We start from the raw sequence: 15,698 nt of genomic DNA on the forward strand, positions 1-15,698 counted from the left end.
TACCAAAGTGAAGGAGCACAGAAATCCTCACCCGCCCACCCCCACAGAGCTTGACTCACTGTCTACACTCCAGTGGGCGCCCCCACCATTATACAGGGAATAAAGACAGTGCCCAGAAGTGCAGAAGAGGGAAGCCCAAATTCACAGAGGTTTTATTAAAAACAGGAAAAGGTCGGTCCTTTCCCTCCCCAAAGGACTGTCCAGGGCTTGTAGGAATTATTGCTCCCAGATAGTGTCTTTATTAAATTCCCGATGCAGAGAGAGAAAGACACAGCCAGCCAGGAATAAGCTGGCAAAGCCACAAACTCTCTTCTCAGAGTCCCGCTGCGCACTAAATGGAAGTCAAGGCACAAGGTGCCAGTGCGTATCTTCTGGGTTGAATCAACTAATCAGAGGCTGTTTTCTAAAAAGAGTAAAAGTAATACTCAGGGTCTATGAAACCACGCCCTGAAATCACCAAAGAGACAGAGTCATCTCTACTCTGCCCCAGCACCTGAGGAACTGGAGGCACAGCCGAGGCCCGGGCTACGGAATGCCACGAATCAGCCACCTCCTGTTGACCTCCCTTTGCAGGCCATTCAGATCCAGGACGAGTTAATGAATGAGTTGGAGCGAATCTAGGGATGGAGGCTGGCCCAGCCCGGCCTTGTTTAGCAAACATTCTTTTTCACCACGGGCAGTCACGGGGAAACCTCCAGCCAAGTTAAGTGCCAACTTAAAATGGATTCCGGAGACACCCCTGGCGTGTGAATTAATTCTATTTGTATTAATATTTGGAATGTCACGCGGATGCTGCAGCTGGTTCTGCATGACGCCTGGCACTCTCTCCAAGATAGTCTGTGTCGTGAAAATGACCACATTTAGAAAGTGGAGTGCGGGGAGAGAGCATTCTATGCAAGGAGAGATCTAGCAAGAGTGAAAAGGCTGAGGAACCTGGAGATTTCCCTCGGGTCTCTGCCCATTAATCAGCCCAGCTTTATTTATTTATTTATTTATTTATTTATTTATTTATTTATTTATTACCAGTGAGTCCAAGCTGGATTCCATTTCCCCGCAGCCAGGGCAGAGACAACCCTGTCTTTTCCAGGGCAGATCACGCCAGGGGCTGGAAAAATGAGCACATCAGCTATTCCAAACTCAAGCCGTGTCTCTGTCTCCTCCGGGGGGCTCCAACTCCAAAACACTCCTGGCAGGAACGAGAGCCACGCCCTGCCCAGGTCACCTGTTTCCAGGCAGAGCTGCCTCCCAAGGGGCAGGTATGCCAACGGTGTGTGCGAGCGCGGGAGGACGAGGCAGGGCCGGTGTGAATCAGTGAGAACCCGAGCAGGACTCAGACCTCCCTGTTGTCTAGAGTTTCCTTCTTTCTTTTTGCATTTTTCAAATTGAGTCACTGTGAATTACAAAGTCACTCATGATTCAGCCTCAGGCATCCACTGTTCCTACACTAATCCCAGCACCAGTGTCCACTGCCCTCCACCAATGTCCTCAGTTTCCCTCCACCCAACAGCTTGCCTCTCTGGCAGATTTTTTTTTCTTTTTTTGTTTATTGTATTAGGCAAGGTGGTTTACAATACTGTCACTGAGAGAGTCAGAGGGCTTTATTCTTTTTTTTTTTTAAATTTTTGGTCTGCACCTGGTGATGCTTAAGGTTTTCCCCTGGGTCTGCACTCAGGAGTCACTCCAAGCAGGCTTAGGGGACCACCACACGTGCTCTTGATTGAACCCGGTTCAGCCACGAGCCAGGGAAGCACCCTGCCCACTGTGCTATCTTTTTGGACTGAGTAGGGCATCATTTTTTTTTTTTTTGCAGAGCCAGGAGTAACCCCTGTGCATTGCTGGGTGTGACCCAAAAAGAAAGAGAGAGAGAGAGAGAGAGAGAGAGAAAGAGAGAGAGAGAGAGAGAGCGAGGGCTTCTCCAAGGGTGGAGAGAGCTCTACACACATCCTAGCACTAGACACGAAAGCATGAAAGTACACATCTCAAGAGGGGAGATGCGGGCGACACATGTGCTTGGGCACTGCATGTGCTTGGCCACATGGGCGCAAGCAGCACAGGGGCTCAGGCAGTATATGCGCCAGTAGGGCATCATTCTTAACAGTAAATGGTTTCCTGCCTCATAAATGAACTACATTTAGGCTTGGGCAGTATTTCTTCTCCCTCCAGGTATATGGATGTGAGGACAACAAAACAGAGATAGCTGTCACCACAAGAAGGACCAGGAAATGAAACAGCTGGCTGAGGTGACATGACCCATTATCAAGCACCTCAGGCCATCTCAATGGTTGTGGATTGCCCCATGGAGATCTGATGCCCCAGCATGATTGCCCCATGGAGATCTGATGTAGCGGTGAGGCCTTGTGGGGGTTCTAGATATTTACCCCTCCTTCGCATTTTAGAAAACAGAGATTTCCACTTCAGCCAAGGTGGATCTGCCTGACATCATGATGTTTATGTTTAATCCAAGTGCAAGAGAGAGAGAGCCTTGCCAGCTCCAGTGTATTTTAGGGAGTTGGTAAGGACCAGGTTATTGCATGCATTCTCCCTCTATGCAGTAATGGAATCTGGGGTGTCTGTGTGTCCCTTCAAGATTCTAAGGAGACCAGTCATGAGGTCTGTATATGCTTTCCAGTGTGGGTACAACTGTTATGCTACTCTTCCCTCTCCAGAGAAGCTGGGCCCCCAGTTTCCTGGCACAGACAAACTATTTGTGACATTTGCTCCATCCTCATTATCACATCCTTGAGGTCACCACCCACCAGGTCACCCTCAAAAGACCCACTGACTCACTGGGAAAGCGAGATCACATGCCAGAAGACAGTGCCCCCTACAAGGAGAAGACCCTTCTTAAAGGGTCTCCAGTGCTCTGGATTTTGTGTTTCTTCTATACAAGGGAACAGTTTCTCAAAGAGGGAAGGGAGGTTGGACAACCCCTGGGCTCCCCAAATGCTGAAGTGTATCCACAACACTTGAGGTGCTCCTAAAAATACAAGCCATGAACCCCACACTCAGAGCTTCCTATACCAATCCTCCAGCTCAAAGCAGGATATCAGGCCTTCCAGGGCGCATGGGGGCAACTCCAGGCCTGAACCTTTGGCCTGCGCTCTGCTCTCCCAGAGAGGAGGTCCCGAGGCAACTTCCCCAAGGTTACAGCAGCATGTCTAGTGTTCTGTCAGCCTGTGTTATCCCAGGAACCTGCAAAACCTTTGTCCATTGGATTCCAGGCTATGTCTCTTCCCTATCATGCAATCTTCACTAGGATAAATAAAATTTGGATGGGAATCTAGAGGCAGTGACAGAGGGATGGTGACTCACCCTAGAGATATGTTTTCATATATATATATGATATATATGAATATATATTACACACGGACTGGAGCAATAGCAGAACGGGTAGGGCATTTGCCTTGCATGCGGCTGACCAGGTTAGATTCCTCTGTCCCTCTCGAAAAGCCCAGCAAGCTACAGAGAGTATCCCGCCCGTACGGCAGAGCCTGACAAGCTACCTGTGACGTATTCGATATGCCAAAAACAGTAACAAGTCTCACAATGGAGATGTTATGCCCACTCAAGCAAATCGATGAACAACGGGACGACAGTGCTACAGTGCTATATACTACATACAATATACAGTATATATTATATATAGACAGAATTGGGGGCTGGAGAGATAGTACAGCAAGTAGGGCTCTTGCCTTGTAAGCAGCTAACTAGAGTTTGATCTAAGCCCCATCAGGAGTGGCCCCTGAACAACACAGAGCCAGGAGTAAGCCCTGAGTATGGCTGAGTATGCCAAAGTTTAAAAAAATTTAGAAAGCAAAACTGGATTCATCTTAGTGTCAAGGAAATGGAGGCACGTAAAGTCATTCTCCCAATGATCAAAAGTAAAATCAGAGACAGAACTGAGATCTGTCTTGAGCTTGAGAAAGGCCTAAAGCATGAAGATCCAAAGTTTGGACATTCTCAAGGGAAGCCTTCCATTTGGGATAGGAAGTCACCAGAACTTGGTCGGCTTAGAGACCACCCCAGTGGCACCTTCAGGACTGGGGCAGCTGCCACACAGAAAACAAGCAATGACTTTAAAGGTGACAAAGGTGAAGCTCAGGGGAGCTGGGTGGCCTCTGGCCGAGCCCCCCTTCCCAGCCAGGCCCATGTTTCCCACCTTATCCCCACCATGGCTCCCTTCCAACATGGCTTCTTTCTGGACCCCACACTGTCCTATATACTGGGGGTCCAACTGTCCAACTTTATCCCCCCACACTGGCTGCCTAATCTCAAGCCATGGTGGCCCACTGACACTTTTTTGCTTATGGGCCCTTTGGAGCATCCAAGGGGCCCCCGGGGGTCATATTCCCCCAGAATGAGAAACTCTTCCAGGCTCCATCTCCTGGTCTAGAATGCCAAGAATTGAATATATACTTAGAGTACTCCATTTGAGTTTTTCAGTGAAGAAGGAAAAGAGGAACAAAATCGACGAGAGTGAAAAGTCAAAGCAAAAAGGAAGTGCCGTCTCTTGCCAGTACTCATGCCAGGCTGGGGGGCTCAGCTCTGTCTTGTGACAGGAAGGCCTTTTAGTAAGAAAAAGACAGAGGTGTTTCAATGGCTACTCAAAAGATAAATCGCTAGAGATATCCATTAGTGCCCCATAAATTCTGCCGCTCAGGATGCTGATATATTTCCAGTGATTTGTGATGTTTTTCTTCCCCCTTTTTGACGGCGACTGAACTTCGTGATAGACCTGTGTGGCAAAGGTCTCACTATGAACAAGCTGGTTCCGCTGGGCTCCACACCCTCATCAGTGAGAAAGAAACCAGTTGAGCTTCGGGTGCCCACAGAACCTTCCCTCCACTGGGAAACACTACTTATGACAGGGTGACACCCAACAGGGAAATCCCAACCCCCACTCCACACTACATCCAACTGCCATAGGACACAGTCATAGAGAAACTCCTATGAGATCTGCTTGGAGAAATATAAACAATTTTGCTTTCAAACATGAGGTTTTTAGAAACAGAATCCCCCACCCCTCAATGAGGAGTTTAAAGGAATAACTTCTGGGATGGAGCGGTAATACAGGCATTAATTAATAAGGGCCCACATTAATTAATTAATTAATTAATTAATTAATTAATTAGGCACTTGCCGGGGCTGACCCAGGTTCGATTCCTAGCACTAACATTCCTAGCATTTTGGCATAGGGTCCCCCAAACACTTCCAGGAGGGACCCCTGAGCACAGAGGCAGGATTAAGCCCTGAGCATCACTGGGCATGGCCCAACATCCACCCCCCCCAAAATTATTTTTAAATAAATAAAGAGCTTCTTACTCCTGCAAGCTGCCAGCCATCGGGAAGGGGTCCCCATAAGTGGGACAGAATCCCATGCTTTTCAGGCCCATTGCAATGGCTATCACCCTGCTACTGACATGGCACATGGGTCCAGCTCAGGCTTGAATGGCTGGAGGAAAGGAGAGACAGATGGCACAGGAACCAGCTGCAAAGCTGGCAAGCGAAGAGTTACAAAATCTTCTCCTCCCCCTGGACTGGAATATACAGCTGCTTCCTGACAGCAGGGCCAGTAGCCCGGAGAAGAGCTGATCCCTGCAATGACACCATGGGCTCCAGCTTGGGCCACTGGGGGCATCTAGAGAAATAAAGCTTTTGTCTTTAGAAAGCCAAGGTCATCTGTGCTGCCACTGCTGTTCCTGCCAGGAGTGCCCTCTCTTCCCGGGGACTCGGCAGTGCTGTGGCCGAGGGCTGAGAGTCTCATCAGGGATGTCCTGGGGAGTTGCTTTGAGGTCACACTTCATCATAGAAAGCACATGAGGCCAAATGGTGGTCCTTGGAAGTTCAACTGTCACCTTCCCAATACCCCTTGTTTGTTCATTTTTCTGATTTGGGGGCCATGCTACATGATGCTTGGGGCTTACTCCGGGCTCTAAACTCAGAGACACATCTAACAAAGATCAGGGAACCATATGGGGTGTCGGGGATAGAGCCCTGGTTTGCTGCATGGAAGGCAGCACTATCATTTTGCCTCTGCCCATAGGGTTTTAATTTATTTATTGGAGGAGGGTGGAGCCACATCCAGTGGTGTTAAGGCTTTAAGTCTGGCTCCATGCTCAGGGATCATTCCTAGCAGTTGCTCAGAGCTGGGGCTGAACTGGGATCTGCTGTGTGCAAGGCAAGAGCCTTAATCCCTGCACTATGTCTCTGGCCCCAAATGGCTTTTCAAAGCAAACACCTGACCAGCTGGTATTCTACACTGCCTGGGGATGGGGAAAATTCTAATCCAAAAATCAGCCTGTAAAAATAATCTGAAAACATTCAGGCTACCTACTTTCTCCCTTCCCTTTTGAAATTTTTTCCACCTCTGGAAGAGTCTAGAACATGGGTTCTCCATCTCAGGCCACAGACCATCTGGGGTCCTGGATTCTCTGTTGCTGAGGCCATAGGCTAAGCCCCCTCCAGTCCCCAGTCCTCAGCATCACACAGGTCCTGGGGAAGGGCAGACTGCCCCAAGCTGGCAGCCGCAGTCTCGAGTTTTTATGAAACAGTCAAGTCAGTTACAGACCCAAGTTTCTCTAAAATATGCCTCCAACGTCGGCTGGCTCGAGCCCATGGAGGATTTCGTCTGTGCCACAAATAGCATTTAACTCGCAGTGAAGTGGAGCCAGCGTCTGCAGGGGGGTGGGGGCTGCTTGGTCCCACACACTAACAGGCTATGGGGAGCAGAGCAGCCCAAACTTCCTCACATATGCAAACTCCACATTTAATTTTCTGCAAGATTACCCGCAATAATTACAAAGTTTCTATCACATAGCCTTAAAAGCTTGGAATGAGGAGATCCATAAGAATTGATCATTTATCTTTTTTTTTTACCTTCACTGTGTACTGTTTTGAAGGAAGGCAAGCAGTATGTTCCTCTCATTTCAAGAAGTCTTAAAGTGAAATTTTCCTAAAATTGACTTATTAGCTTAACCCATCCAGAGAATTCCAGAGGAAGCCTCCAATGTGCAAACCACATGGCGGGCAGACCAAAGGCATTTGTCCAGTGACCTGCATCTTTTCACAGGGCATATCTGAGGTCCACATGAGGACTAAGAGTTTGACGGTGCTGAGATGCTGAGAGAGTAGCCGTTCCCTGCAGCTGAGGGGTGATGGCTATAGAGACCACAAAGCCGACCTCCTGGTGGCACAGTTCTGCCAGGCACATGCAGACAGTTTCGTGGAAGCAGTAGCAAGAGCGTGAACAGACACGTGGCCGGGTGCTGACTGATGCCCGATCCAGAGGAAGATCTCGGAGCCATTATCAGATGCATTATTTCTGTCAGAGTCAGAGAAATTGAGCCACACCAAGAAATGCAGCCAACAGTACGCAATTAGGATCGTATTTACATGATATTAACAAAACAGAGTTCACAGGAGATGGGACACATGCTCATTTCACCTTCCTATACCCACACAACTTAGAATGTTTCACTCCAAAAGTGGGAAATGACACAGCAATCTCATCTGAACTAAGCTCTCGGCTTTATGCCAACGATAATCTTTCCCTAAGGTGTGTTTTGTTCTGATTAAGGGGGGCTGTATTTGTTACCCCCATACTAGAACTCATGCTGGTTTCTTTGGCTTGTTTGTCTGTCTGTGTGGTCTCTACTGGTTTCCCTGGGGGAGTCACACTCAGTAGTGGTGAGCCATGCCAGGGATGCTCCCTGCAGCCGACCAGGCAGTGCAGAGAATGGAATCCATGCCTCCCACATGAAAAGTGTTTGCACTCAACTCCTTCAGACAAGCAGCCCAGCCCTTCGCTTTTCAGATGATGCTACACACAGCAGGAGTGAAGGTTCAGTCTCATGAACTGGCCGAGGAGGCCCAGATCAGCAGGGAGCTGAGCATGCCAATCCAAGGCCAGCCTTCTTTGTGCCAGCAGCCCCGATTCTGTCTTCTGAGCAGTAAAGACCATGCTTTTCTCCTTGCCTAACCGCAGAAGTGGACAAAAGCCTGGGTGAGGGATTCACGTGCACCCTGTGGGGGCCCTGGCGCATCGATCCTCCCTGAATCCCTCTCTTGCCCTTTCCCATGGAGGACAGTGTCCTAGGTCATGCAACACAAGACAGGGCAGATGGCACTGACCTGAGTCATGAGTTTGAAGTTTGATTCTGATTAAACTGATTCTGAGTTTGAAAGAATTTCTCCCCCTTCCGAACTGTCTTCTGTGAAGTGCTTTCTTGCTACAACTTTCTTTTTGTTTTTTCTGTTTGAGCGCCACACGCGGAGGTGCTCAGGGCTCACTCTTGGCTCTGCACTTAGCGATGATTCTTGGTGGGGTTTAAGGGACACCATGGGGTGTTGGGAATCAAACCTTGGTTGGCCACATGGAAGGCAAGTGACTTACCCATTATCTCTCCAGCTTGTGACCCTCTGCCAGGTATCCCTAAAGAAGGCAGAATCCACCCTAATCCAGGTGTCAGAAGACCTACTTCCTGGTCGCCTGCTCACTTTGAAACAAGTTGGGTTCCTCTCAATAAGCCATTCCATCTTGCTGTAATAACTCAGCTGAAAGGCAGCTTTACTCTGAGCCAGGCTCTTGGCCTAAGACTTCTGAAAGAACAGGAGGAAAGTTGCTACTTCTCTACCTCCAACATTGGTGGGGGCACATCTAGCCTGCAACTACACAAAGCCCATGAAATCAGGACCTGCCCTGGTACATGACAGGACAGACACAGAATTGCTTTGAGGATGAACTGAATTGACTACCATAATCTAGCTCATGAATGATGCAGCACATCTCCAAAGCGGAAAGGGCTCATCAACCCTAATTCACAGAAGGGGCGACTGGGCAGCTGCCCTCCTTTCCCCAGAGCGAGCTTGGGGCCTTTGCCTTGTGGACTGACATCAGGAATTCTACTTCAAGAGATGTAGGAAGGTGGTCTGACCTTTTCCCTCTTTCCATCTGCTGTACTGATCACACAACTGATGGGCACTGCCTTCTCTTCTTGGTCACTGTCATCACTCAAACCCATCTCCCAAGCAAACACACAGAACAGGAAGGATCCTTGGAAAGGCTATACATGTCCTCTACAGAGAGCCAGGGGGACCTGTTGGGGGAGAGCAGGCAACTGCCTGGGAAGATGTCACATGCTCTAGCCTTCCGGTGGCCAACCACGATTCTCACAGAACAGGCCATTGTGAACACTGGCATTCCTTATGAAGGGCTGACAGTACTCCATGCAGACGCAAAGTCACATGCACATCACATAGAATGGATGACAGACACCTTCTATTTTATTTTTGCTCCCAGGAGGGCCCTGGATGTGAACACAGGTGTGCCTATGCGCACCCACATGTGTGTCCAAGTTCACAGAAGTTGCTTACAGAACAGCCACCCCGATAAGAAGAAATGAAGGCAGTAACGATTAAAATCTGCTTACTGGAGGATCACAGCCAGAAGAAGGCTTTCAGATCTGCAAAAATGGCTTGGATCTTAGGGGAGAGAGTGCTTAATCTCTGTAAAACTTGGTTTCTTCATCCGTAAAACTGGGAAGGGGAAAAAAATGGGACTGATTTAGCTCACAAGATGGTTTCCTAAAAACCAATTCAATAAGAAGTGAAAACAAGTTTTAAATAGAAAGCTTTAAATAAGAAAGCACCAAGTGTCCCACAGCTAATCTAACGGAAGCAGAGTGTTGCAAGATCACAACAGGACTTTAGAAATCTTCAATGTGGGCCAAAGGATGCAAAAATGAAAAAGAAGATTCTAACATTATTTGTTGCTGTGCAGATATGCCTATCCTTGTGTTTAAATCCGTGAACGTATTCCTATGTCTCAAAAGGCAGGTAGTTGAATGTCAAAGAGTACACTATATTTAAAGCTAAAAATTCCACAGTTAAGTCCCAAATCCATTCTTTCTAGCAGCTTGACTTAGAAAAAAATCATGTTCAAAACTATATAGCTCCTATACCTTCTACCCCCAGGATTGCTTGCATATAATTAATTTTTTTCTCACTGTCTTACTCTCCCTTTCTCTCCTCCATTTCCTCCTTTTCTTTTTCTACCCTTTTCCATTATTTCATTAACCATCATCTTTTCCACCTGACTTTTTTCTGTCCACAAGCCAGTTGTGACTAATATTTCTAGACTTCCTGATTATAGAACCACTAAAATTGCCTTTTTTTGTGAAAATCTCTCCTGGGTCCGCTCGGAGTCTTCTAAATACCCTCAAATAAATTTGCTTCATGATTCTCTCATGATCTCCATTTGTTCTAGAAAAATCCACCATTCCTATTCCCTCTCCAAGTGTTTCCTCTTTAATGAGGCAGTATGGTGACAATAATGAATTTATGACTCTGTCCTTCATGAATTGAACAAGTTCTATCTCCTCCTAGAGTTTCATTTTCTCATTTATAAGATAGGGGGAGGGGGAGGAGGCAGGTAAACTATCTCTCTTCAAAGTAAGAATGATACAAATTCTGATTCAAGTAAACCATATGGCATCATGCCTACTTAAACTTAATGAAAAGCAATTTTATTTTGTTCAAACTAAAAATCAGTTTTATGTATTAATAACCCAGGGACTAAAACTCATAATGGTATTTGGGGAGAAAGTCTTGGTATAAAACACAGCTCAACGAAAATAGCTAAAAGGAGAAGAATATTGCTCAAGATTGAAAACAGAGCACCTGCTCTGGGCCAGGGCCTAGCACGCTCGTGATGCACACACTCAGAACAAGTGGGTACCATTAGGCTACCACGGAAGATGAGGCAGTCGAGACAAAATGTGCATGAGCTACTGCCCAAGATCATCACAGTAAGTAAGTGTGATAAAGTAGTAAGTGCTTGATCCAGAATTCTAACCCAGCCCCTCTAGTTCCTGGGCTGGGAGGTGGAGCAGCTTTCAAAGACAAGTGCCGCCAAGAAAGATGGTGTCTTTGAAATCAGTCAGTGTGATGCCAGTAATCTTCTACCAACACTGTTCTGCTTATGATTTCCTTTGGAAATTAAATCTGTGGGAGATGGTGGCATGGGGCTTGCGCATTATATTCCGAGTCCATCTCTACTCCAGGAAAAAGACCAAAACAGGCCAAGCTGGCACTTGCTGGCAGACTCCTCCATGGTATCAACCAGCCAGTTCATGAGCACAAACAGCTTTGCCCCCTCCTTTATCCTTACTACCATCGCATTCCTACATGTCACTCTGTCAGGCACACGGTAATCCAGTGCACTCGTTTTCTCTATATTTCACAGCCAAAAAAAAAAAAAATTCCAAATGTTGCACTAGCATACAACAGATAGCGGTTTATAAGCCGTTCCTCAAGCCTCCCACCAGCTGCTTCACCACCACTGACCTTGCGCAGGGCAGAGGAGTGGGAATATTTACTCTGCCTTCTGTCAGGCACTGGACAAGGTTCTGTCCTGAAATTGTCACTACAAAACTAAATGACCTGTGTTGATTCATTGCTTAGTTGTAGGTATTCATGAGTTATCTTAGCTTGTTTTGCAATGAAAGAAACCACCGCTCAGAATCGTGGGCTGTATTTCCCGAAGATCACTGAGTTTCTACGTCAGTATCAAAACTAGACCAATAGGACTTGGGAGAAAGCCATTTCAGGAGAACCGGACCATTTCCTAAGCAAGATTATTCTTTCCACCATGATATTCCCTTCACTGAAAGGCAGGTACCTGGAAAGAGCCTGCACTGAGGACTTGGGAATCCCAAGTCCAGGTTTTACAACTCCCAAGAATGACTTTGAACAAACGGTTCATCCTTGAGTATCAAGATTCCAGATCTAACTTCTACCTCTATATCTTTTGAGTCATGAAGCACTCACTGCCATTGTTACTCAGTGTCAATGCCAACAGTGGAGACTAGGAAGAGAGGGCAGGAAGGAGAGTGCACTGTGTTGAAAACACAGTGGCTGAGTTGACCATCTGGCTGGAGTGGTAAAAGAGAAGGTTGGCTGGTCCTTCACCTTGCAGCCATCCATATCCCTTCTCTGGAGATTCCTGCTGTGTCCCTGTCTTCATTCCTCTATGTGTGTGTGGCGGGGGGCACGTGCAGAGGGGGAATGAATGCATTGCCTTCCACATGCAACTGTCCAACATTCAACCACAGGAAAACTCCACCTGACAAGATCCAGTCTCTGCTTTGATTCCATTTCTAAAGGAAATTAATTCTGCGGTGGGGGGTGCACAGAGAAACTGTGGTACTGCTGACTGCAGTTTGGGGTTTCAAAACCTTCACTACTGAGGGATGCCTCTTCCCTCCATGCTGTTTAATCAATGAATCAACAAATAGTCTCTGCGCCAGGCTTCCCTGGGGTCTGCGGGGCACTTCAGATGTGCCTCTCAGACCCAACAGCAGGAGGAAGGAAAACAGAGTTTGTTGGACTCCCCTGAAAGTTTCCATTTATAAAACTGAAGCTAACATAAAAGAACATGGGACTCCTGTCTGCCTCTTCTCTCTCTTGCCTGAACCTTCATGTTCACAAAGAAAATGCTACATGGCTGAGAGAATACATGAGTGCTAGGAGGAAGGAAGGTAAGAGAGGGAAGATAGGAAAGTGGTGAGAGGAAGAAGGAAAGAACAAAGGAAAAGAGAAGGCAGGAACAGAGAGAGGGAATGAAGGCAGACAGCCAGACGCTTAGATTCCGGAAGGTCAAAGAACAGAGTGAACATGTACACAATCCTCAGAAGAAATGTCTCTTTAGTGGAGTGTGACTTCAGTGTTTGCCACCCTGCCGATTATTACTGCCCTTTCCTGATGCGATCACCTATGAGAACAAACAGTCACCACCAACTTCTGGCTTTCAGGAAGCTGGAACGTCAATGTCACTATGACTGCCTGATATCTTTAAGGACTCTCCCTTCTACAATAGGAAAATAAAATAGCACATTGCCATGATACCCAGGACATCCAAAATCCTAGATGTGGACACGTTCTTAAATAACCTGCAAGAGCAGGAAAATTGCTAAGATCCTAACTCCAGCTTTCAAGTGTTCTCTGACGTGACACTGTGCTCCAAGGGGATTCACCATCTCCCAAGTGATGACAAATGTATGCAGTGTGCAACTGTCACTAGAACAGGGCTGCCTCAGCAGGAAGGTATCCCTTTCAGATCTGATACTTAGGGCAAGAGTCTATGCCATCACCTTGTTCTCCTCTGGCAAACCCAGAAATGAAACCAGCAAGAATTGTCTGAGATCTGACCATGTGCCAGGTACTGCGGGAAATATCATGATCGTGGAATTATCTCACTTGACCCTTCACTTGCCCATTGACATGCATAACTGTTCTCAATCTATAGAAAATAATGTGGTGACAAAAAAATTCACTTTGACCCAAATCTTGAGCATAACCCGACTCTGACCTCTGTCAGAAACTCCAAAGCTGGTGCTTCTCAATGCCTGGGGTCGAGTCTTCATTCCTTCTCCCCTTCCACTTGGAGAATCTTTACGAGGAGAAGAACACCATATTTAGTTATATTTGGGGGGCACAGCCCAACCGGGTACAAGAGGCAACACCTGGCTCAGTCCTGGTGGTATTCGGGGGTCCATGCAGTGCTAGGCTAGACCCCAGTGCTCCCACAGAACTGACGTAGTCCATCAAGTCAGCATTCCAGCCCAAGAGCAGTGGAATTTTAATTATGATTTACCACCTAAAAACCATCCTGGGATTAGGTTAGAGTTTCCCACACTTATTTGGCCAACAACCAACCCCTTTTCAAAAAAAAAACAAAAAACAAAACCTCTGCACCTCCCTGGAAATCTACCTTAAACTGAACAGAGAAAGTGGTCCCCAGAGGCCCCAGAGGCTACCACTGCCCACCGGTGAGTGCTATCTGTTTATGGGAAACATTGGGCTACTAGGTGTTCTCAGATCTGCTTTGAATTGCTCCCCGTCCCCCCAGACCGAATGGCTCCCGTTTCCTTGAAATAGAAGCACCACAGGAACGCAGACCAATTCAAAATAAAGCATCTGCTAGATCAAAAACTCTCAGGGACAGATGAGGGCACTGACGCTCTTACTTCCTCCAGCCCGCCCCTCTGAGTGAACCTCCTGGCCCAACTGGTTCTCCTGTGCCTCCAGGCAGCCCTAGAAAAACAAATACAGGGGGACTCTGCTTGGCAGGAGGACACTCTCCAACAGCAGGCAGCACTTACTCTGAAGTGCCCAGGGTGCTTGCTTGTCCAGGAGTGATCTGCTGTACGACAGCACCCGCATGTTGGAAGTGAGGTTGGGGACAAGTTCAGGCCCATTGAACTTGGAGACACAACACATTCACATTCCAATACTGTCACCCTTGTCTTAAGGTGCCTTAGTTTTCTGCAATTGAGATGCCCGATCCCTTCATCCTTATACCCAGGGCATGCATGAGGCCCACCAAGTTTAGTATTCTTCCTTTCCCCCAACCTGACAAGTTTCAACACTTTTTGTCTCTGATTAAGCAGAGCTGGTATCTATACGCCTGATATCTAGCAAGACTGAAACCTCTCCACAGGCCCAACATGCTAAGTATTTCTTGGCCTAAGGCACATTTATGAGAACAATCACTTTCCAGGCCAGGAACCACCTCGTCCAGCACCAGGCAGTCAGTTCTGGGAGACCCTGGCCAAGTTGCAGGTGGATGGACTCCTGGGAGTGGCTCAACCAGGCTCTCCAGAAAACCCACATGGACAGGAGCCCAAGCAGGAAAGCAAGTCAAAGGCTCCAGAAACATGCCAGAGCCTTAGGAAGAGAGAGCAAAGACACGCAGTCGGGGCAGTGAGAAGGCGCAGAGTGACCTGCTCTGTGGAGGTCATCCCTGGAGGACGTCCAGTGTCCAGCAAACGTTACTGCGTGAAGGCAGCCTGGTGAGTGCCACACAGACCTCCACCCCGCTTCTCACTCAAGGGTACTTACCCATGGAAACGCGTGGGTCACCACGCAGGGCCAGCCTTACCCAGCTTGCCCAGCTCCAGGCGAGCAGGCCAGGCCCCACTAAGTTCATGGAGAAACCCACTTGGAAGGGTGGGCAATAGGTGAGCCAGGGGTTGGGGGAGAAAACAAAGGCTTCCCCTTTAAAACGGAGCAGAAGCTGATACCACGTCATGTGACCTTTTACCGTAATTTCTATTAAAATCATTTCATGTCTGGTTGCCTCTGCGCTCCTGGCTCATTTGTATTGTTTACAACAAGTCAGCGCACCGGCAGTTAGTGGTGGCCGAATCCATGGTTACCCGTTTTTACATTCACTAGTTAAATGGAATGCAGCTTGGCTGTGGGTTTCAGGGAGCCAGCTCTTAAGAAACCACAATCCAGCTATCAATCAGGCTAATCTGAGAGAAATTAATCTTATAAGCACAAGTATTGGTGAATATTAAAAATTGATAGGAAGGGGGGTCCGGGCTTTTGATTGGTCGGATTCACCGAAGCGGGCGCACTGAGACTCAGCTTTACAGACCCCAAGAACTCAGTCCGTGGTTCTCTCTGACAGCTCTTTGCAATGTGCATTGAAAGAGCCATGGGGGAGGCAAACGCTGCCCCCCACCTCTCCCCGCCAAGTCCCTGCCTTCCCTCCCCAAATTTGAGGAGCATTTATTTCACCTGCACGTCGGCCAAGTGGAGAGTGTCTAACTCTGCAATCCCAGCAAAGTAACTTAAACAGATACATACAAGACAGTCAGACACCTAATCCACAGCGCCGGGGAGGATTCAATTAA

At 47.6% G+C, this 15,698-nt stretch overlaps 1 protein-coding gene across 7 annotated transcripts in view; it reads right to left on the bottom strand.

Moving 5' to 3' along the window:
• Nucleotides 1–15,698, bottom strand: part of ESRRG (estrogen related receptor gamma) — a 597,387-nt gene that overhangs the window by 533,709 nt on the left and 47,980 nt on the right. Inside the window, exon 1 of one of the 7 annotated variants that reach the window (XM_055144540.1) lies at nucleotides 13,367–13,382. The exons of the other annotated variants lie outside the window; for them this stretch is intronic. The gene's annotated coding sequence lies outside the window, so the exon portion shown is untranslated. Of the gene's footprint in view, nucleotides 1–13,366; nucleotides 13,383–15,698 lie in introns of those variants that run through there. 7 annotated transcript variants of the gene reach the window in all.

This window comes from Sorex araneus, chromosome 7 (genome assembly GCF_027595985.1).
Source record: "Sorex araneus isolate mSorAra2 chromosome 7, mSorAra2.pri, whole genome shotgun sequence".
Classification (NCBI taxonomy): domain Eukaryota; kingdom Metazoa; phylum Chordata; class Mammalia; order Eulipotyphla; family Soricidae; genus Sorex; species Sorex araneus.